The sequence below is a fragment of the Monodelphis domestica genome, chromosome 1 (assembly GCF_027887165.1).
Source record: "Monodelphis domestica isolate mMonDom1 chromosome 1, mMonDom1.pri, whole genome shotgun sequence".
In the NCBI taxonomy this organism is placed as follows: Eukaryota; Metazoa; Chordata; class Mammalia; order Didelphimorphia; family Didelphidae; genus Monodelphis; species Monodelphis domestica.
The window spans coordinates 72981669-73005441 of NC_077227.1; positions in this window are offsets into that span (position 1 = coordinate 72981669).

Sequence of the window (23773 nt, forward strand, 5' to 3'; positions counted from 1 at the left end):
CATAACTTTAACTCTGCAATCCCTTTCATACCTGACCTCTTCCCTTTTTCTATTGACCACACTTAACATTAGACCTCCATACCATGTAACTGGATAATTATTGTAATAGTCCCCTAATGAGTCTCATAACTTTTACACTTCTTTCTCACTTTACTCTCTCCAACCATCTCCCAGCTCTGTTATCTGTACTCTATCCATCATCCTCATCTCTCAGTCATGAAACTTTGGACTCAACCTAGATCCATCTGTTTCAGTAGGCAAGTTTATCTAATCTTTCCAGGAACCAGGACTCCATGCTACTCCTTGGCTAACTTCTTATCATGTCACCACACATATACCCTTTCCCCTTTTCCTCAACATGTTTATTATCTTTCTTCATTAAAATATAAGTTGTTTGAGGCTAGGAGCTACGTAGCAACTTCCCTTCTATCTATCCATCTATCCATCCATCAAGTCATTAATTTTTCAATCCATCTATCTTTCTCTTTGTTATCTATGTTTATCTCTACCTACCTACCTACCTACCTACCTACCTACCTACCTACCTGCCTGCCTACCTGCCTACCTTATCTATCTATCTATCTATCTATCTATCTATCTATCTATCTATCTATCCATCCATCCATCACTTTCTCTCTGTCTCTGTCTCTCGGTCTCTCTCACTCTCTCTCTCCTCTGTTTCCTCCTCACCACTACTAAATTTGTCTTTCATATGCCCAGATCTGATTATGTTCTTCTTCTACTCAGAACTCTTTAATGGTTCCTGATTGACCATTGGATAAAGGTAAAATAGCTTAGCCTGCTTTCAGGGCCATGGAAAATTGGATACCATCCTACCTTTCAAATCAAGTCATTTGAAAAAATAATGATTAAGTGCCAATTATGTGTAAGGCACATCTTCCCTTTTACTCCACCCCCATGCCTATCATCTCTGCCTAGTGAAATACTACCCATCTTTCAAGGTCAAGATCAAATGTAATTTTCTAATTGAAGTCTTGTCTAGCTCCTACAATAAGTAAATGGCTCTACCCCTTTTGGGTCTCATATAACAACTGAATCGCCCCGCCTTCATACATAAGAGATATTATGGCTGTTTATTCATGTGTCATATCTCTATCCCCCAACCTAACTTGATCATGGGCTCTAGAAGATCAGAAGAGATGCCTTATTTGTCTTTTATTATCTTTCCCAAAACCTGGTACAATACTCTTCACATGTTAAGCTTTACATGTTATACATTAAATGTATAATTACAAAATAACAAATGTTTTTTTGAAGTTTGCTTTCTAAATACCCAATTCCTTTACAACCTTATGCAGTTCACACTCTGAACCAAACTATTGGGCTAAAGGGCCCTGGACGTTCTCAGTCTCTTTGAGAACCGAAAAAACCCCCAAATTTTATATAGCATATAATATAATTTAAAAACAAAGACATAAACTTAGTCCTTTGCAATTTCACTCAAATGTAGCCTGGGAAAGTACAAATCACTAGCAACATGTCTTTGTTACAGAGATTGAATCTGACAAGGGCAGAGACTGTTGAAGACATCTGTTATGCAGGCTTTTTTTGCTTAAAAGAATTAGTTTTAATCCAATCAAGAAAGGGTGGGTTATAGTGGTCTATCTGCCAGAAAAAGGGCAGAGGTTCATTATATAAAGCCTGAGTCTTACTATGATATCTAATTGAAGCTAGTCCTAAATTCTCAAAAGTTTTGACATCAGAGCTCAAGCTCTGGCTTAGACAATCTTATGGAAAAGGCTTCATTCATCTACTGGCTCTTGTTATGTAAGGCTCAGCCTAGCAGAATTCAGGGACTTCTCTGCCCAGAAAATTGCCTACCATGTGATGATTTATTTCAGCCTTGGTCACTTGGAAAAGAGCCTACTAAATTGCAGGATACATAATAAATCCACATAAATCATCAGCATTTCTATATATTAACAATGAAGTTCACGGCAAGATATAGGAAGAGAAATTCCACTTAAAATAACTCTGGACAATGTAAAATACCTAGGAATCAAACTACCTGGGAATCTACTTGCCAAGAAAAAGCCAGGAATTTTATGAACACAATTACCAAACACTTTTCACAAAAAGAAAGCCAAATCTAAAGAACTGGATAAATATTAATTGCTCAAAAATGACAATTCTACCTAAACTAATTTACTCATTTAATGCCATGTCAATCAAACTACTAAATAATTATTTTCTAGATATAATAAAATCCATCTGAAAGAATGAAAGGTTAAGAATATCAAGGGAATTTTAAAATTGTGAAGGAATGTAGCCTAGCAGTGGCAGATCTCAAATTCTGCTAGAAAACAGTAATCATCAAAACAGTCTGGTACTGGCTAAGAAACAGAATGGGAGATGAGTACAGTAGATTAGATACACAGTATATGCAGGGGTAAATGACCTGAGCAACTTAGGTTTAGATAAACCCAAAGATCCCAGCTTTTGGAAGAGGAACTCATTGTTTAACAAAAACTGCTGGAAAAATTGGAAAACAGTATGGCAGAAGCTAGGTATAGACCAGATATCTCACACCCTATACCAAGATATGGTCAGAATGGCTAGATGATTTCAATATAAAGATTAATACCATAAGTAAATTAGGGGAACACAGAATATTTACCTTTCAGATCTATGGAGTAGAAAAGAATTTATAGGGGGCAGCTGGGTGGCTCAGTAGATTGAGAGTCAGGCCTAGAGATGGGAGGTCCTAGGTTCAAATCTGACCTCAGACACTTCCCATCTGTGTGACCCTGGGAAGTCACTTAACCCCCCCATTGCCTAGCCCTTACCACTCTTCTGCCTTGGAGTAAATAGTCAATACCATGTATTGACTCCAAAATGGAAGGTAAGGTTTAAAAAAAAAAAAGAAAAGAAAAGAATTTATGAACAAACAAGAGAAAGAGAGCATGTAAAATGAATAATTTTGATTATGTTAAATTAAAAAGCTTTTTTAAGAAATAAAATTGATTAAAAAGGAAACAATAAACTATGGGGAAATTTATAACAAATTGTTCTGATAAAGCTCTAATTTCTCAAATCTATCAAGAACTAAGTCAAATTTATAAGAATACAAGCCATTCCCCAATTGACAAATGGTCAAAGGGTATTAACAAGCAGTTCTCTGATGAAGAAATCAAAACTATCATATGAAAAATATTCTTAAAACACTCTTGATTAGAGAAATTCAAATTAAAAGAACTCTGAGGTACCATCTCACATCTATCAGATTGGACAATATGACAGTAAAGGAAATTGATAGATTTTGAAGAGGATGGGGCAAAATTGGGACACAAATGCATTGTTGGTGGAGTTGTTAACTAATCCAACCATTCTGAAAGGTGATTTGGAATTATGTCCAAAGGGCTATAAAACTGTGATATAAAACCTTTGATCCTGTAATACCACTACTGGGTCTATATTCCAAAGAGATAATTAAAAGGGGTAAAGGACCTACTTGAACAAAAATATTTATAGTAGCTCTTTTTGTAATGGCAACGTTTTGGAAAAAGGGGATGTCCATCAATTGGGGAATACCTGAACAAATTGTGGAATATAATGGTGATGGAATGTTATTGTGTTGTAAGAAATTATATGTGAGATGATTTCAGAAAAAAAAAACTGGAAAGATTTACATGAACTGATGCAGAGCGAAATGAGCAGAACTAGGAGAACATTGTAGACAGTAAAGGCAATATTGTAAAATGATCAACTGAAAACTTGGCTACTCTTAGCAATGCAATTATCCAGGACAATTCTGAAAGACATGATGGGGAACACTATCCATCTCTAGAGAAAGAACTGTTGGAGTCAGATGGATGCAGATGAAAACATGCTATTTTTATTTTTTATTTATTTTTATTTGGTCATTTCCAAACATTATTCATTGGAAACAAAGATCATTTTCTTTTCTTCCCTCCCCCCTCCCACCACCTCTCCCATAGTCCACACGCAATTCCACTTGGTATCACATGTGTTCTTGATTCAAACTCATTTCCATTTGTTGGTATTTGCATTAGAGTGTTCATTTAGAGTCTCTCCTCAGTCATATCCCCTCCACCCCTGTAGTCAAGCAGTTGCTTTTCCTCCGTGTTTTTACTCCTACAGTTTATCTTCTGCTTGTGGATAGTGTTTTTTAGATCCCTGAAGATTGTTCAGGGACATTGCATTACCACTAATGGAGAAGTCCATTACCTTCGATTGTACCACAATGTATCAGTCTCTGCGTACAATGTTTTCCTGGTTCTGCTCCTTTCGCTCTGCATCACTTCCTGGAGGTTGTTCCAGTCTCCATGGAATTCCTCCACTTTATTATTCCTTTTAGCACAATAGTATTCCATCACCAACATATACCACAATTTGTTCAGCCATTCCCCAATTGAAGGGCATCCCCTCATTTTCCAATTTTTGGCCACCACAAAGAGTGCAGCTATGAATATTCTTGTACAAGTCTTTTTTCTTATTATCTCTTTGGGGAAAACATGCTATTTTCCATGTCAGTGTATTTACAGTTTTATTTTGGAGTTTTGGTTTTGTATGATTGTACTCTTACAATGGCCAATATGGAAGTATGTTTTCATGATAATAAAAAAGAAAAGCAGGCACATTTTTATCCCCAGAGGTATGGGGGAAATAATGATTTTCCTGCATTTGATAAGAAGTTTGGATGTTGGGCATCACATGGAACACACCCTTTAGTATCTGTATAGCTGATCAACTCTGAAATACTGTTGAATGCATTTCTCCTTCACAACATGAAATACCTGTAGCAATCAGCTTCTAATGCAGCTGATTATGTGCAGGATGGATATAGATTCTTGCTAGCTGTGAGATCCTGGGCTGGACAAGTCGCTTAATGCTCTCAGTCTGTTTCCTTATCTGTATATAGTGGTAGTCTCTCGGTGACCGAGAATGACAATTGTCTTTGTGTGTTTTCATCTACGGTGTACCCTCATGTGGCTTTGGAGTCCAAAGGCTGAGGCGCACAGTTTGTGGCACATGGGGCCTGGGTTGCCAGTTGTTACGGGAGGTGCTGTTGTGGCCTGGTGTCGGTGTTCACGCGCAGAGGCAAGACGTTGGCGTCGTTCATCTTCAAAGGTGATGGCGGCATGGTGAATGTGGGTTCTCCAGATGCTTCTGACAGAGGCAGTGAGTTCTAGTTGCTTTGGTGTAATGCCAGCCCACTTCAAGTTGGACTTTAGCTGATCCTTGAATCTTTTCTTTGGTCAGCCTTGTTTCCTGAGTCCAGCTGACAGTTCACCATAGAATACCTGTCTTGGTATTCGCTGTGGGTCCATGCGGATGACATGTCCAGACCATCGTAGCTGGGTTTTGAGGACCATGACTTTGATGCTGGTGGAGTTGGCTCTGTCGAGGACTTCCTGATGGTGATTCGGTCCTGCCATCGGATCCTCATGATTGACCGGAGGGAGCTTTGGTGGAATTGCTCCAGCTGTTTCATGTGCTTCCAGTACAGTGTCCATGTCTCACAACTGTACAGGAGCGAGCTGAGGACCACTGCGTTGTACACTTTGAGCTTCGCCGCAGTGCTTACACTTCTGTGTTGGAGGACTTTGCAGCACAGCCGCTCAAGTGCCTGGCTGGCCTTTTGGATCCTGGCATTGATCTCGTGGTCTAGGGACCCGTCGTTGGCGATGGTGCTGCCCAGGTACTTGAAAGTGTTGACGTTAGAAAGCTGCGTGCCATCGATTGTAATGCACGGCTGGTTCGTTGGCCTCCCTGGTGCAGGCTGGAACAGCACCTCTGTTTTGCTGAGGCTGATAGTCAGGCCAAACAGTTTTGTTGCGGTGGAGAACCTGTCCACAATGGTTTGGAGATGATTTTCTTGGTGGGCCATGAGAGCACAGTCATCTGCAAAGAGAGCTTCCGGGATGAGTCTCTCTGTTGTCTTTGTTTTTGCAGTCAGGCGGCAAAGGTCGAATAGTGAGCCATCCAGTCTGTATTTGATGTAGACGCCCAGGTCTAGATCCATCACAGCATGTCGTAATACTTGGGTGAAAAATAGGTTGGATAGTACCGGAGCAAGGACACAGCCTTGTTTCCCGCCATTGGAGATGTTGAAGCGATCGGAAGTCTCTCCACCAGATAGGACTTCCCTTGTCATGTCAACATGAAAGAGTTGGATCAGTTTGATGAATTTTGCTGGGCAACCGAGCTTGCTGAGGATCACCCACAATGCATCCCTGTTCACTGTGCCGAACGCCTTTGTCAGGTCTATGAAGACAATGTAGAGACTCAGGTTCTGCTCAAGGCATTTTTCCTGCATTTGCCTCACCGTGAAGACCATGTCGATGGTGCTGCGATCTGGTCGGAAGCCACATTGTGATTTAGGCAGGTTCTGCTCTGAAACAGATGACAGGAGTCTGTTGAGTATAACACGGGCAAGGATCTTTCCAACAGTGGAGAGTAGTGAGATGCCTCTGTAGTTGTCACAGGCTGCTTGTGAGCCTTTGTTCTTGTATAGGGCTACGATGGAGGCATCTCTGAGTTCTGGGGGCATGTCTTCCTCTTCCCATATGCTGGTCAGTACTATGTGGAATGCCTGGAGTGCCTTTCCATTTAAGGCCTTGTACACCTCGGTTGGGATCCTGTCTTTACCGGGTGCCTTGCCTGCACTCATTTGTTTAATGGCTTTTTGGACTTCCTCTATTGAAGGAGGGATGTCAAGTTGTTCAATGGTGCGGTTTTGGGGGATCTGGTCAAGGGCGCTTTGGTCTACTGAAGAGGGTTGGTTGAGAAGCTGACTGAAGTGTTCTTTCCACCTGTTGCGGATGCCTTTTTTATCTTTTATGAGAGTGTCACCGTCAGAGGATAGCAAGGGAATGGTGGTGGGTTTTAATGGCCCATAGACAGTCTTGAGGGCATTGAAAAATTGTTTGTAGTTTTTCGTGTCAGCAAAGGGCTGGATTTCTTCTCTCCCTCCATCAAAGGATTATTTTGAGGATCAAATGAAATAACATATGTAAAACACGATGCCAACCTTAACACATAATATACAGAGGAGCTACTAAGTGGCATATTGGATAGAGATCCAGGCCTGAAGTCAGGAGGTTCTGGGTTCAAATATGGTCTCAGATACTTCCATGCTTGTGTGACCCCGGACAAGCCACTTAACTCCATTTGGCTAGTCCTTACCCTTTTGCCTAGTAATATATATTACTAAAACAGAAAGTAGTGATTAAAAAAAACAATATAAATACAAGTTACTATAATTAAAATACCAAATATATATATATATATCTCTGTAGAATCCACCAGATGCCCTAACAGCTGAGAGATATCAGAGTATAATAGAAAGAGCTTTGTATTTTCAGTAAAAAGACCCAGATTCAGAGGAGAAAGACAACATCATTCTTAGGACACCCTCTTTCCTTACTATCCTGCCCCCAAGATGGCTATAACGGCAGTCTTGCTCCAGGGAATTTTTTTTCCCTTTTTCAGAAGCATGCTTAGGTGAGCCTATTCTACTTACACACATACACACGCACACACATACTCACACACAAGCACTCTTAGCCTCACTCACCCACTTGCTTCTGTTTCAGAAATAGCTAATTACAGTTTGCTGGCATGTATTATGCATGTGACCTTCTCTGAACCTCAGATCCCACACCTTTAAAATGGATAGTACCTAAGGGAGGAGGGATAGAATATGCATTTATTCAGTGCCCACTATATGCCAGGCACTGTGCTCAGTGCATTACAAATATTGTTTCATTTAATTTGGAGCAAAAAAGCCTGGAGATTTTTAGATTTTTATCAACTCTGCATCCTTGGGAAATATACCACCATCCCTAATATCATCATCATCATTATTTGGTGGACTTGACCATATATTTTTCTATTAACCTATTACCATTACATTGGGAAACAAAATATATTTATTCAGATCTAGAATAACCCAATAAAATACCTCTCTCTGGAGCTAGATAGTTTGAAGAAACTGTCAATGGATTGGGCTCATAGCATTTAGAATTGAAGGAACTTTAAAGATCATGGTAGTCCAACTCCCTCACTTTACAGATGAGAAAACTGATACCCAGGAAGCAAGTGAATGTCATACACTGTGTGCATGCTTAGGTTGTCATCTGTGCCTAGACCCTCTGACTTTGAGTCCTCTGCTCTTTCTGATGTACCATGCTATATCACTGGGCTATGGGGGAATTGGAGGACATCTAAAGAGAAAATGTGGTATGCCTCTCATCTAACCCAAACCAGGGCTTCTTAACAAGGGGTGTGTGTGTGTGTGTGTGTGTGTGTGTGTGTGTGTGTGTGTGTGTGTGTGTGTGTTCTAGATGGCAAAGTGGATAGAGTGCAGAGTATGAAGTCAGGAAGATTCCCTTCTTGAGTTCAAATCTTGCCTCAGATACTTATTAGCTATGTGATCCTGGGCAAGTCACTTAACCCTGCTCACCTCAGTTTCCTCATCTGTCATATGAGTTGGAGAAGAAAATAGCAAAACATTCCAGTATTTTTGCCAAGAAAACCCCAAATGGGGTCACTAAGAATTGGACATTACTTCAATGACTGCGTAACAATAGAGATGTGTGTGTGTGTGTGTGTGTGTGTGTGTGTGTGTGTGTGTGTGTGTGTGTGTGTGTATGGTTATGCCATGGACCCCTTTGGTAGTTTGAATAAATCTAGGGACTCCTCAGAAGAACATTTTTCAATAATTTAAGAAAATGCTAATTTCAGTCAGAGGTTAGTGAAAATAAATATGGTGGTGGTTTTTTTGTTGCTGTTGTTGTTGCTGTTATCCAAGTTCACATATTCTCTGGAGTGTATCCTTAGTTTGATCCCAAATTAAGACTTCTGATTTAATGGATGAATACTTTACTATCTAAAAAAGTACTGCAGATTACATAATTTCTGTACATTTCCCCTTTCTGCTGGCTCCCATATTTATACCCATATATCTGTATTTTAGTGAGAAAGATGTTAGGGGTTTAGCTTGAGTGAACAGAGGGCAATTTCAGCCCATTAAATAATTATGAGCACAACAATGAAATACCCAGTTCCTATGGATAACTCTAGTGCTAGGAGATGTTGCTGACACATAATGGCATTATTTCAGGAAAGGTAATGGAGAGAATTCTGGGGAATGGAAAGAGCTCTAGACTGGGAGTCAGATTCAAATCCTGCCTCTGGCACATAATAACTAATCACCTAACTTTCTCAGCCTCAGTTTCCTCATCTATAAAATGAAGTGCCTAGACTTGATGGTCTTGAAGGTCCCTGCCAGATCTAAACTATATTCCAATAGTCCTATGAACCTATGAAGTACTAGTCACTGTGCTAAGTGCTTTACAATTATGATATACTTTGATTCTCATGACAACCCTGGGAGGGAGGTGTTATTATTCCCATTATATAGTTGTGGAAACTGAGGCAGACCCAGATTAAATTATTCACCCAAGGTCATATAGCTAGTAAAAGTCTGAGGTTGGATTTGAACCCAGTTCTTCTTCACTCCAGGTCAGTGCTCTAGAACTTTGCAAGGTGGTTGGCACAGACTTGTTTGTGCTATATGATTCAGCCTGGAAACTAATCTTCCTGCTGTGCCAATAAGGTACGAGGGGAGGGGAAGTTCAGGGGTCAAAAAGCTTGTTGTCAGTACAAGAAACTAATAGAGGCAATAAGGTGATGCAGAGGATAGAGCATCAGCCCTGGAGTCATAAAGACCTGAGTTCAAATCTGATCTTGGACACTACCTATGTTACCTTAGGTAAGGCACTTGAGCTCTGCCTCAGTTTTTTCAACTGTAAAAATGAAAATGATAATAGCACCTACCTCCTGGGGTTCTTGTAATGATCAGATGAAATAATATCTGTAAAAATGACTTAGTATAGTGCCTGGCAAATAGTAAGCATCATATATAAGCTTATTTCCTCTTTCCCTCTTCATTGTTCAAAATAACTAAAGATCAATATTCTGAAGCAATGCATCAAGAGACATATCTGTTATATTATATGTTATAGAGTCCAAAACCCAGGTTATAAATAAATGTCTGAGAAGGATCTAGATTATAGCTAGGTCCAGGTGTGAAGTGTAGGATTAAGTATAAGGACATTGGATGAGAGTGGGATTAAAGAAAGAAAGGAGAGAGCAGTAGATTTAGAGTCAGAAAACCTTGCATTGATTCTTGATTCTGCCCCTTACTATCCACGTGATATCAGGCAAGTCTCATTACCTCTTTGTTTCATCAAATGTAAAATGATGATGCTGGACTAAAAGATCCCTAAGGGCCAATCCCACTCTAAAAATCCTATGAAGCAGCAAGAGTTGCTGAGTCTGGCAGCCTCGACTTCGCTCTTCTCCCTGGCAGTACACATTGTCCTTTTGAACTGGACAGGGTTGGGGTACAGCCACCCTCCCCATTTAACAAGATGAACTACAGCTGCTCTTGCAGGTGGCAGAAGTTGCATGTTTCAGAGGTGCTTGGAGGCACTCCCCAATGGGTGCTGGGGAAGCAGCTGGACAGCTATTGCTGTTTCCCACACTTTTTGGTTATCCTGGCAAAATTATTGTTATTGTTGTTCAGTTGTTTCTGACTCTTTCTGACCCTATGTGAAATTTTCTTGATAAAAAATACTAGAGGAGTTTATCATTTTTTTCTTCATCTCACAGATGAGGAAACTGAGGCAAACCATTAAATGAGTTGACCAGGAATGCACAGCTAGGACCAGATATGAACCCAGGACTTCCCATATCTAGCCTTGACTCTATTCACTGAGTCACCTAAGTGCCCTCAAAGTATATTGATTTTGAAAATATTAGGATGTTCATGTCATAATGCTTTGATATTTGAGAAAGCAAGATTAATCTTTTCAAAATATGGGCACAAGCACAGCCCATGGGAGACCTGGTCTGAATAATTTTTGCTTATTCACTGAAGTTATCTTAAAGAGCTCTCCTTTTTTTCTTCTTCTGACTATTGACATTCATTAAAAAAATTTGAGTTCCAAATTTTCTTCTTCCCTCCTATACTCCCTCTCCTTCTTGAGAGAGTAAGTAATCTGATATAAATTTTACATGGCAATCTTGTAAAACACTTTTCCATATTAGTATGACTCTCTCTTCTTGAAGATTCAAAAATGTTGAAGATTGAAAGAACATGACAATTGTGTTTGTGTGTTTAACCTAATTAAATAACATCCCTGTGGCAAAAAAAGGTGAACCTAGGAGGGCATTAATAAGATCTGGTCCTGTTTTATGGCTCACTCCTCAAATAATGTGGCATAGTACCAAGAGCAATGAATCTGAAAGGTTAGAATATTCATGTGTATGAATACTTCCTTTAACATTTATAAGTAGGGTGACCATGGGCAAGTCACAAAATCTCTCTAAGATTCAGTTTAGTCATCTATAAAATGGGATTAATTTTATCTTTAGTGCCCATTCCAAAGGCTTGTTGGTAGAATAAAATGAAATAATGCATGTAAAATGATACATAAATGGGAACTATTATAACTTAAAAACTGGAGTCTCAGATGGCCTTATGATGGGGTCACCTATCCTACATAATTTGATTTCTGCAAGAAAGAATGCCACCACCACCCCTCATCAAAATATCTTCTTCACTTGCTTGCTGATGCATCATAAATTACTTTGTTAGAGAGATTTCTTCCCTTGGGACTTCTAGGATTTCCTTCCTCCAGAGTCTTCCAATCAAGGCACAAATAGTCCCTGAAGGCGTAACATTTTATACTACAGTCATCTATCCCTTTTAGCATGATTAGTTGATAGTTCCCTAAGAAAGAAGGCTTAAGAGAATGAAAAATGGGATAGTTACTATGGGAGGATGAATAGAGACTTACCAGGATGCTTGGTTGAGGGGAAATCTGTATTTTATTTTGGAGGTGTCATTCTGTTTCAGGGGATGTGTAGGAAACCATGGGGGCTCCCTCCCCAATACTGTCCCCAGGTCTATGACTCTTGACTTTCCCTTTTCTCACAGCTAGCTGTCACCCTCCCTCTTGATTATGCTTCTGCTTAAAGCAGGAAATAAAATCCAAAGAAGGCCAGACCTTAGATCTAGGATCAGTCAAGAAGAGATCATCTATTATAGCTTCCTACCTTCAGAAAGGGAAAGTGATAGCAATCCAACAGGCTTTGTGTACATAGTTCATGCAGAGCACTGAGTTTAGGGATATAGTCCCTAAGGACTGGAGGGGCTTGTATTTTGGGTCCCTCACCTCCCATTTTACAGATGATGCAACCAAAGCATTTCACAGTTTACAAATAGACCTGGGAGGTAGGTGAAATGAAAATCCCCAGATAGTTGAGGAAGCAAAGGAAGACAGAGTTTGAGTGACCTGTCCAAGGTCATATGCTAGCAAGAATATCTGATGCAGGACATTTTTCTGGGCCCAAATCCCTAAGCTGCTAAATGGTAGAATGTCAACCCTTTACATGGTCAAGCACTTAAAGGTTTGGTCCTGGCACTTAGGCACTCTGAAAATCTCTTTAAATAGGAGTCAACGGGCTTCTGAGAAGGTTGCTTCAGCACATGAATATGGCAGAAAAGAAGCTGCCTTGCCATGTAGTTGAACATTTAACAGGTCAGAGTGTTCCTGCCTCTCACACAGACATCCATCTTCATAGAAACGGAGAGACCTTCAGTCCCTGCCAGGAATGACTTATGGTTATTGCCTCATCATCAGCAAGTCACCATGCCTGCTGCACGAGCCAGGTCCAAACTGCCCCAAGTGGCCCATTAGCAAATAGATTAAGGCTTCTCCTTAATGGCTAATAGATGACCTGCTAGGTGGAGATGGTACATTTCCTTAGTTTTGGTTGTGGAGACTTATTCCAAGACAACCTTTCAGGCTATCAGAAAACAATGGTTCTTGCAAGCAGGCTTGTTCATGCATGCACATGTATGTATATGTGTGTAGTGGATGGAGGCATACTTTCTGAAAAGGACCCATAATCCCCCAAACCATTTTATCCTGAAAATTCCAAACAATAGTCACCCACAAACTGAGATTCATTGGGCTACCATATGGGGTCATGCCTGGAGAGCCCACGTGAACATGGAGTCCCTCCTGACCTTTGAGCACTTTCAGCCTAAAGAATGGTGGGATAAACATCTTGTGCTTGATTAACTTTTCTATTAACCAACTGACAGAGGAGGTTTGGAGAAGAACAGATGTGACTGGGAAGCTGCTTGTGTAACAGGAAAAGCAGACAACAATGATCCTTAATAGCAGATCCAAGTTGCATATGGTTCACGCATAAAAGCTAATAGAAGCGACTAGTTTAAAAAATAACAACAACTGGCCAAGGGCTTACTTTGAAACATATTATTGATTCAAAATGGCATAAACAAAATAACATCCTATTTCTTGGGTTCTTCTCTATCCTTCCCTCTGCTCTCATCTTTTAGGACCAGAGAGTAATGAATGCTTCTCTGCTCAAGATGCGTCTCCCTTTAATGGTTTTCTGGATTGTAACTGGGTTAAGGAATTGCATTACCTATGAGAGAGGGATAACATATCAGCTAGCTCATTGTTAGCAGGGGCTAGTTTATTTGATTAATTCATTACTTCCCATAAGCCACCTTGCACAGAACTAGACCAGGAGGGAAAGGAGAAATGAGGTAGTTTTATTGAGATTGGTGGGGGATGGAAGCTAGAAAACAATAGCTTTTCCCCATTCCACACCCTCAGTAAGTCAGTTGATAAATATGTATTAAATGCCTACTATGTGCCAGGCATTGTGCTGGGTGCTAGGGATACAAAGAAAGGGGAATAACTGTCTGTTTTCAAGGAACTCATCCTCTAACATGCAAATAACTCTGCACTTTCAATATGAAATTCTATCTCTATGTCAGTTCACTTGGTACTGACAAAAGAGGAATATTTATACTCTTTGCATTCCAGGGAAGTGAGGACATCAGAATGGGATCCTACTGGTGAGTACCTGTCTTTGGAGATCAAGAAAAGATATCAAATGGATGAGATGGCTGGGAGTAACAGACACTGCTAAGAACTTGCCCCAGATCACCCTAATTAGACTTTGGTTACAGAGTGTAAAGCTGAGACTCCATTATATTGAACCAATTAACCAACAAACATTTAGTAAAAGCTTATTATGTGCTAAATTCTGGGGATATGGAGGTAGACGTGTAATATTCCCTGCTCTCAGGAAGTCTCCATTCAAATAGAGACAACTTGCACATCATTAGGTGAGAAGCAACCTTTGGGAAGACCTTAGATGCTGAGGGACTCGAGAAAAGTCTCCTGAAGAAGGGGAGACTTGAACTTACTCTTAAAACCATACAGGATAGGCAAGAGGTGGAGGTGAGAAAGGAGAACATTCTACCCACCCACAGCATCACCATCTTTGTCTACCTTGGAAAAATAAACACCAGACATTCTCACAGGAAGGTAAATCTGACCAGATTTTAGTTCATCATAGCAATCTAAGGGGCCTGGTGATAGATGAAATAGTCAAACCTCTTTATTTTAACAAATATAGCAGGGAAGATTTTTTGAAAACTTGGCTTCTTTTGCCCCTCTCTGCCATGTGGCAAACCTGAGTAATGTAGAGGGACAACTGTTTTGGAGTAACTGACAGATACTCTTTGAACTGATAGACAATAGATAAATGTAATTTTACTTTTAAGTACTTTTAGATCTTAGAGCAGGCAGGAAGGAAGGGATGCAAAGCAGAGGAAATGACCTCATCCTAAAAGTCTGTCCTGGTAATGAGGAGAACCAGGTTTTAGTCTGTGTCAGTCATTGACTCATTCATTGGGTGATGATGGGCAAATCAGGTCAATTTACTGGTTCAGTTTTCTTATCTGTGAAATGATGACATTGGACTTGTGGAATGATATCTTAGAAGATGACTATAAGCTCTTTGAATATGGATTTATGCATTGATGGCAATAACAGAGCACAAGATGCCATCAAGGCTTATTGATGCAGTTAGTCCTAGTTGCTCCTGAGCAATATAGAGATTGGAGATTAAGTCTGAGTTCCATCCCTTGGCCCTTTACTTGCTTTCCCAATCTCTCTCTGTCTCTTTCTCATGTGTGTGTGTGTGTGTGTATGTGTGTGTGTGTGTGTGTGTGTGTGTGTACATATATACATGATTCGAACCTTGAGATTTGAAATTATGAGGTAAAAGGTGACAAGTACTCACACTGACTATAGCTTGAAGATGAATCAATCTCTTTTTCTGGTTGAAAACAAGCTGAAGATTAGGGGATTAGGAAAGGTGAGCCATAGGTCAGGGGAATAAATCATTAATCTTGGGGTTATAAAATTACATAGAGATTGCAATGGTAAACATTTAAAAATCCACACTCAAAAAATGTATGTATGATCCTATAATACCACTACTGGGTCTGTATCCCAAAGAGATAATTAAAAAAATGGGAAAGGATCTACTTGTAAAAATATTTATGGCAGCTCCTTCTGTAGTGGCAAAGAATTAGAAATTGAGGGGATTCCATCAATTGGGGAATGGCTAAAGAAATTGTGGTATATATGGATGATGGTGTTGGAATGGTGATGGAATACTATTGTGTTATAAGAAATGAGAAGCAAGATGATTTTAGCAAAAGCTGGAAAGATATGCAGGAGCTGATTCAGAGAGAAATAAGCAGAACCAAAGGAACATTGTACACAGTAATAGCAGTATTGTATGATGATCAACTACAAAAAGTTGGCTACTCTCAGTAATGCAATGATCTGGGACAATTCTGAAAGACTTGGGGTGGTGAATGCCATCCACCTCCAGAGAAAGAACTGTTGGAACTGGATGGATATGGATCAAAGCAGATTATCTTTCAAATCAGCATTTATATTTTTATTTTTGGAATTTGGGGTTTGGATGAATGTGTTTTTATAACAATGACCCATGCAGAAGTGTGTTTTGTATGATAATATATCTATGGCCCAGGTCAAATTGTTTACTATCTCCAAGTGGAGGGAAGGAAGGGAGGGAAGGAGATGACTTGGATCTTATAATTTTGGAAAATTCATGTCAAAAATTATTATATGTAAATGGGAAAATAAAATGTCTTTGAATTTTAAAAATGTATGCATGATACATTTTTCAGCTTAATCCGCATCATTAACATTTTCTCCATGACTTTCTTACTTATTTATGTATAAACCCTTGCTTTCTGTTTTAGTATCAACTCTAAGCCAGAAGGGCAAAGGCTAAGTGAAAGGGGTTAAGTGATTAGGCCAAATCATTAGGAAGTATCTGAGGCAGGATTTGAAATCAGGTCCTTCCGACACCAAGCCTGCTGCTCTATCCATTAAGCCACTTACCTGTCCTGCTCTATCACTGCCTTAAGAATAGACAATTAACAAAATCATGCCCTGGTGTGTGGTATTTCCTGATGTCCAAGATATAAATGCTCACCCTGAAAATTTAACCCACTCTTGAGTATTAGTATCAACTGGCTTTAACAGAGCCTTGTATAGGATATGGTGGATTAGAAGTTATAATGTAGCAGTCATAAGGAGATCCAGGGTATTCTAGAAGAATAGGAACCATTTTGGACAATTAATAAATTAATGATTTTAAGTCAGGCATTTGTACTTTCTAAATCTTAATTTCTTTGACTGTGGAAAGGGGATAACAGCACTCACACTACCTACAACATAGTGTTGTATAATGAAAAGTATTATGCAAAAGTGAACGATTATTATTCTTAGATTATAAACTCCTTAAGGGGAAGGACTACTATTTAAGTCTTTGTACTTCAAATGCCTAACATAGGTATATGTTAGGTATAGGCAGGTATATGGTGATTACTCAATAAATCGAATTAAATTCAAGTGAATAAGCATTTATTGTACATTTATTAAGCACTTACTATATACAAGGCATCATGCCAGACACAAAGATAAAAAGGCAAAAATGAAACAGTTCTTGTTTTCAGGGAGTTTATTTTTTAACTCAAAGGGAGCACAGAGAGCTACAATATATGTTCTGATAAGCAAATATAAATTATATACAATGTAAATAAAATATAAAGTAATAAATGAATGAATAAAAAACAAAGTATTCTTTCAACTGGTGGTACCAATTTGCCACGTGGGATATATCTTTCATCACTGATTCCAAATAAACATCACTTTCTCTAAGATGGATATTCTTTATGCCCTTCCCCAATTGGCTCTTTTTCTAAGATGGATGTGTGACAATATATGAATTCACAAGCCCTGTGAATGTGCTCCTGTAGAGGAATGGGGAAAAGTGGAGGAGGCTTAATGTGATTCCTTGCTTGGCTCCATGATCTCCTTGTGTCTCCTGTTCTGATTTCAATTATCTTTTCCTTCAGCAAAGCCATTTTAAAAGGATATTGATTGGTCTTGAAATCTCTACCTCTGGTTGCTTTTTAGACCCAAAGCCTAGGTTCATTCCCATTATTCACCTTCTACCAAGATGATGAAGATTTCTGGAGAAGGTTGTGAAACCATGAAGACTGAGTTCACTACAAAGCTAAAGGACTCAACTAGTCCCTTGGCTCTGCTTGGCGATCTTTTTTTATCCATCTCTGACTGTCTCACGTTCCCTACAGTGGCTCTTCTAGACGTTCTCTTCTTTCCTTAAGGCCATTACCCTCAATGGTTTACCCAGGCATATCTCTAGAGGGCTCACAGTTTTTCATCTGTATGGATCTGGAGAAAAACTTTAAGGCACCATATGAATACTAGTTTTATTCTTTTTCTTGTTCTTACTATTATGTAGGTAAGGAGGCAGTGCTTCCTAAACAAAGGTGACAACTCCCAATGTAAAGGCTTAGAAATAAGAGAAGGAATGTCCTGCATGAGAAATACAAAGAAGGCTGGACCATAGAGTGTGAGGAGAAGTAATGCATCACAAGATTAGAAAGATAAATTAGGTCCAAATTGGGATGCACTTTGAATGTCAAATAAAGGACTTTATAATGAATCTTGGGAGTGATAGGAAGACACTGTTGTTTATTGACTAGGGGACGATATGGCCAGACTCACATTTTAGGAAAATCAATTTGATAGCTAAGTGGAAGACAGATTGGAATGGAGAGAAAATTGAGTCAGGACAACCAATTAGAAGTTTATTTTAATAGTCCAGGTGATAAGCGATAAGGGTCTGAAATAGGGTGGTGGCCATGCGAGTGACAGTGTGAATGAAGAGAAGAGGAATACCAGGAGAATTGGTGTGGAGGCCCTGGCTGCTCTGTTTTAGTCAGTTAACCAGGCAGGAATTAGTGAGGTATCTTATGTAATATGCTTGTCAATATTTTTCCACTGGCCAATTCTATGACTTCTTAGACCGAAATTCCCTCCTCTGTCTGCCATTCCCTCATCTGTAGAATCTTCTTCATGGAATGTCTCCTTTTTGGATTAGTATTCCTAGTGCTTTGCACCAAGTAAGTATTTATAAATGCTGTTAAATCATTCATTCATACCTCTATGGACCTCATGGTTACATCCTGTTTTGCTTATCTGGGGAACAGGGTAGGTCTAAGATTCTGAGCAGAACTACTATGTCCTGCATGTTTGGGTTCAGAACTATATGCCAGATGTGTTGCAGGTGAATTAATGACTCCAGTACTGAGGATAATTGCCCAACAGTGGATATCTTTAAGCCCAACCATAACACCCTTTTGCCTGCTAATTAACATTTAGACTCTTTAGCTTGATGTTCTGAGTTCAAATCTAACCTCAAACAATACTAGCTGTGAGATTCTGGAAATGTTACTTAATTTTGTTTACCTCAGTTTCCTCATTTATAAAATGATCTGGAGAAGGACATGGCAAAGCATTCCAGTTTCTTTGCCAAGAAATGGGGTCATAAAGGGTTGGACTTATTGAAATGACTAGACAATCTTTCCTTAGTAGGTCATTAATTCCATCATAACAGGGACTGCATTTTATTTATACTTGGGGCCTCTTATTTAATGTATGTCACCTGTGTTTTTATCTAAAAGCTGCTCTGCCTATCCTAGCACTTTTCTGTGAGCAACAATGCGATAATTCTCAGGAAAGTGTTCTGTAAACGTTGAAGTCCTATCCAGAGTAAACAGAGATGGATTATACATCTCCATGTTTTCTTGTAAAGTCATTTCTAGAGCCCTTTATTGTTTTCCTAGCATTGTTGTGCTATTATGTATAAATAGATATATCCTGCTTGTAATAACACCTGCTTCAGTCCTTTGCTTTGATGTACAAAATATAGGGATCTTGTGTGGCATTCTAGCATCATTCTTATTTCAAAGAATCAGATTCTGAAAGCAGTGAAGCATCTACTACTTGAATAACTGGTCCCTTCTCCCAACACAACTTTTCCTTCCTAGAACAGTTGACTATCATGTACAAAACACTTTAAAGGACCATGATAAGAGGTTCCTCCCCCACTTCTTCCAAGCTCTGGGTCCTCTTAGACCTCTTTCTCAACTCTGAACAGTTCTGACAGGCTCATTCCCCACCATCATTGGAAATCTGTCATTCCTGGTCCAGATTTTGTGCCTTATTATCCTGCCATTCTGAGCATCTTTAGCTAGCCCAAAAGGGTTATGCCATATCCACACAAACTTGCTTGGGAGAAAAAAGCCAAACAACTGAATCCAGCCAAAACAAATGTTGATTTTTTCCCCATTCATTCATTCATCTGACAAATAGTTATTATATAACACTGTGCAAGGTCATCTATTTTAACCAAATTCATTATTGTCAGCTTCACAAAATGCTTGACTTAATTCAACTGATCATTTTTCCAGACATAATCTCTTGCTTCACAGTAAGTTACATTTTCAGAAATAGGCTTGTGCGTTTTGATGCAACCTAACTGTGAACCTGTCCAAATGAGTAATTTGAGGCTTTATTTCTCTTTGCTAAGACAGAAAAACAACCAGATGAAAAGTAAAAATTTCACATTTCACTGTATACATTTATTGCACATTATTGACCCCAAGTTTACTCTAAGACCTGAAGCTCTGGACCTAAATGCCCCTTCTAAGGATGTCCTGTTGAAGCTGTGCTCATGTGAGGACAGCAAACCTTTTGAGCTAAGTCACCAAGGTGGCCACATCTTGAATGTACCATAGGGGTGAGCTGAGGACATGTTTTTCTCAGCAGCTCCAATTCCCTTTTTCTCAGTGCATGGGCACTGCTGAAGAAGGTTCCTCTTTTATCCCTTAGCTAGACTCCCACCCTGCCTAAGAGACCAGACTGTCCCTTTGGGTAACACCAGTCCAAGACTTCCTATCACCTGAACAGAGCACAGAAGAAATAAAAGTAAATGATTAAAAAATCATAATCTTACCGAAATATCTTGCTGCAAACGTCTTTCTTCTGCTGGAAGCTGTAGGAAACATAATGAAGCTGACAACCTATGTGCAAATTTCTTCTGTATCCTTTTTATACAGAACCAACCACATCCTCAAAGAGACAAGCTAATTCCTGTTTTCCAGTAATAGAAGATCAGCATCTATAGAAAAGAAATATATTTAGAATGCCCTTTATTTTCTGTTTTCTTAAGTTTTATACAAGGATCCACCCTGTGATGGCTTAGGGCCCCCCATGAGGCAGTTTGGTGTAGGAGTGGAAGCTTGGAAAGAATGAGGAGTCGGGAGAGATCTGGGTTGGATCCTGGCTCTGACACTTACTAGCCATTCAGGGTGGGCCAAATCACTGGACCACTCCAAATGTCAATCTTCTCATCTGCAAATGGGGATAATTATGTATGTACCATATATTTCTCAGCTCTGTTGTCAGCAAAGAACTTTGCAATTCTCTAAGATGCTCCAAAAATATGAACTGCTTCTTCCTGCTTCCCCAGAAGCTTTCACTTTTTAATTTGGCTGGTTTAAGTTTTCAAGGCAAGACTTTGTCTTCTGAAGGACCCCTAAAGTTTATCTATTTGCCCTTCAAGTCATGGGGAAGAGCAATGATAACAGTCTTAAAAACTTACACAGGATAGGCAGGGGAGCTGCATGTGAATTCATTTTTCACCAAATTAAAAAAAAGCTTAAAATCTGGAACATTTTTGGTATCATTAAATTGTCCTTATTTACATAAATACAATACACAAGGGTCTTTGCCTTCTTTTTCTTTCTCTCTTTCTTATTTCTTTTCTTTTTTCCTTCTTTCCTTTCTTTTTTCCTTTCCTTCCTTTCTTCCTCCCTCCCTCCCTTCCTCCCTCCCTCCCTCCCTCCCTCTCTCTCTCTCTCTCTCTCTCTCTCTCTCTCTCTCTCTCTCTCTCTCTCTCTCTCTCTCTCTTTCTCTCTCTCTCTTCTTCTTCTTCTTCTTCTTCTTCTTTTTCTTCTTCTCCTCCTCCTCCTTCTACTCTCCTGTAGGAAGATTCCATTGGGAGGGAAAGCTCCATTGAAGGAGGGAAAACTATACTTTCAGAAAAGATGGATGACTGCTTGTTGGGGGTATCATGGAAGGGATTCCTTTGTAGATATGGTTGAACTAGTAGAGTTTTTAGATCCTGTCTAATTTTGAGAATCTGTGGTTCTGTTGCAATATGGATTCCTCTCTATTACAAAGTCTTTCCCTTATTATTTCTATGATGGGATACAAACTTTTCTGTTGGGTCTTTAAAGTCCTGCATTATTTGGCTTCAATCTTTTTTGTCTAAGTTGACTGCTCATTTTTGCCCTGGACACACTTGGTGTCCCAGTCCAACTGACCTTGCTATTTCCTATACATGGCATTCCATCTCCCACCTCCATGTCTTTGCACTGGTTGTTTCCATGCATGAAGTACACTCTCTTCTCATCTACCCTTCAGTTTCCTTCAAGACACAGTTCAAATGCTGCCTTTTAAAAAGGTGCTTTTGTTGAATTCTCCCTTTGTTAGTTCTTCCTCACTCCCAATATTGCTTTTTACGTATTTTGAACTCATTTGGTATTTAGTTAACTGTATACATGTTTCTCTCCAGGAGAATATAGTTCCTGGAGAGAAGAAATTGTTTCATTTTTAAAAAATCAGTGTATTTGCCATAACTATCACATTATGCTTGTTAAAAGATGTTAAATAGAGTAAAATTTTATTAAAGAACAGGCAACTGGAACTGTTCAAGTAATTTCCAGTTCTAGAGAGAGAGGGGGGGAGAGACTACATTTTGGGATGGGGAGAGGGATAGAAGAAGAGAGGGGCAGAAAGGATGAGGCAGGGTCTGACTCATCTTTCCATTGATATAATATTGATTTGGATCTGTTTTCTCTTTCTCTGGTAGCTCCTACCAAGTCACTCATCCTCACTAGTTAGTGTTCTCCCTTCTAGACTGAAGTGATTTTGAACACAGGGGAAGATGCCATGATTCTCAGACCATCCTACATATCATTGGTGACTCATTTGCAAATCACTTTAGAGTGAGGGCAGCCATTTCTTCCTTCACACTGGGCTTTCTGCATATGCCATGTGTGATTCTATACTATCTGTTTTGCAATGTTTCTTAGTATTCTCCTGGAAGAAAATCCAGTAGAACTGTAGGATGGGCAAACAGTCCTGGCCATATTATACATCCTTTCCATTGGACTCTAGCCATGTCAAACTAACTTAGCTACAGAACAATTTTGATTTTGGAAATATGGTGAATATTGAGGTCTGAGGATGGGCAATATTTCTAGGATAAAGGAAGGTTACATTTAGAAAGAAAATAAACACAATTTTGAGATTGAACTCTTTTGATTCTTCTAGCTCTCTAATCATCCCTCAACTTTCATTGATATGCTGAAAAAATATATATACTCTTTTGTCCCTTGTCCTTGATTCGATATATTTTCTGGACCCAATTCTTATAATTACCCTCTGCCCTCTTACATCTTTCTACTTAAGAGGTCTTCTGAAGAATAGAAATATCTGTGGTTCTTTCATGGGCCAAAAAATTCCATCACTACTTTCTCTCCCTTTTATTTTTTTCTTTACCATGGTATCATTGCAAGAAAAATAGATTAAGAATCAGGGAAGCTGAATTCTAGTCCTGGCATTGCCATTAGCCATCCTTTTGATAGCTGCTATAATTTAATCTTTCTGATGCTGTTTATTCCTTCATTAAATGGAGTGAGTTTTGAACTATCTGGTCTCTGGTTCTTCTCTACTCTAGCATGACTCTTGGCTCTACTTTCCAGGAGAATTGAATTGTGGGCCTTCTCTGTGAACTAATTTATGCTATATAATGTTTTATAATCCAAGAGCAATGTGTTAATAGAAAAAGGAAGATATTAAATACTGGGAACCTTCTGAGGGGATACTTCAGAGGAGAGAGAGTGAGGGTGGGCTTTTATAGGGTGACTTCTTGGATAAGGAAACAAAATGGGTAAAATTCAACATCCCCCAAATTAAAATCATAACAATAATGTTAGGACTGAGAGGGACTAGTTGAAACCAGTACCCAAAACTTCTGAGTCTAGAATAAGAGTTAAACCAATGATCTATTATTGTAGATAATTAGAGTTAGAAGGGAACTTGGAGATAACCAACTCTATCTATTAATTTTGTAGATAAGGAAACTGAGATAAAGAATAAAGTATCAACCAGAGTCATATGGTCTAATAAGTAACCCAGATAGGATTTGAATCCAGAACTTATGATTCAGTGTTTATTCTACTATAACCTCCCCTTTCTAATCTTCCCTCCATTATTTCCCTTCAAAATTCCCCAATTCCTCTTGATGGTACAATCACTTTTCATATCACACATGGGAAAACTTGGGTTCTTTTTCTGTTCCTCACCTCCCATATCTATTAGTTGCCATACCCTATTGCTTTGTCCTC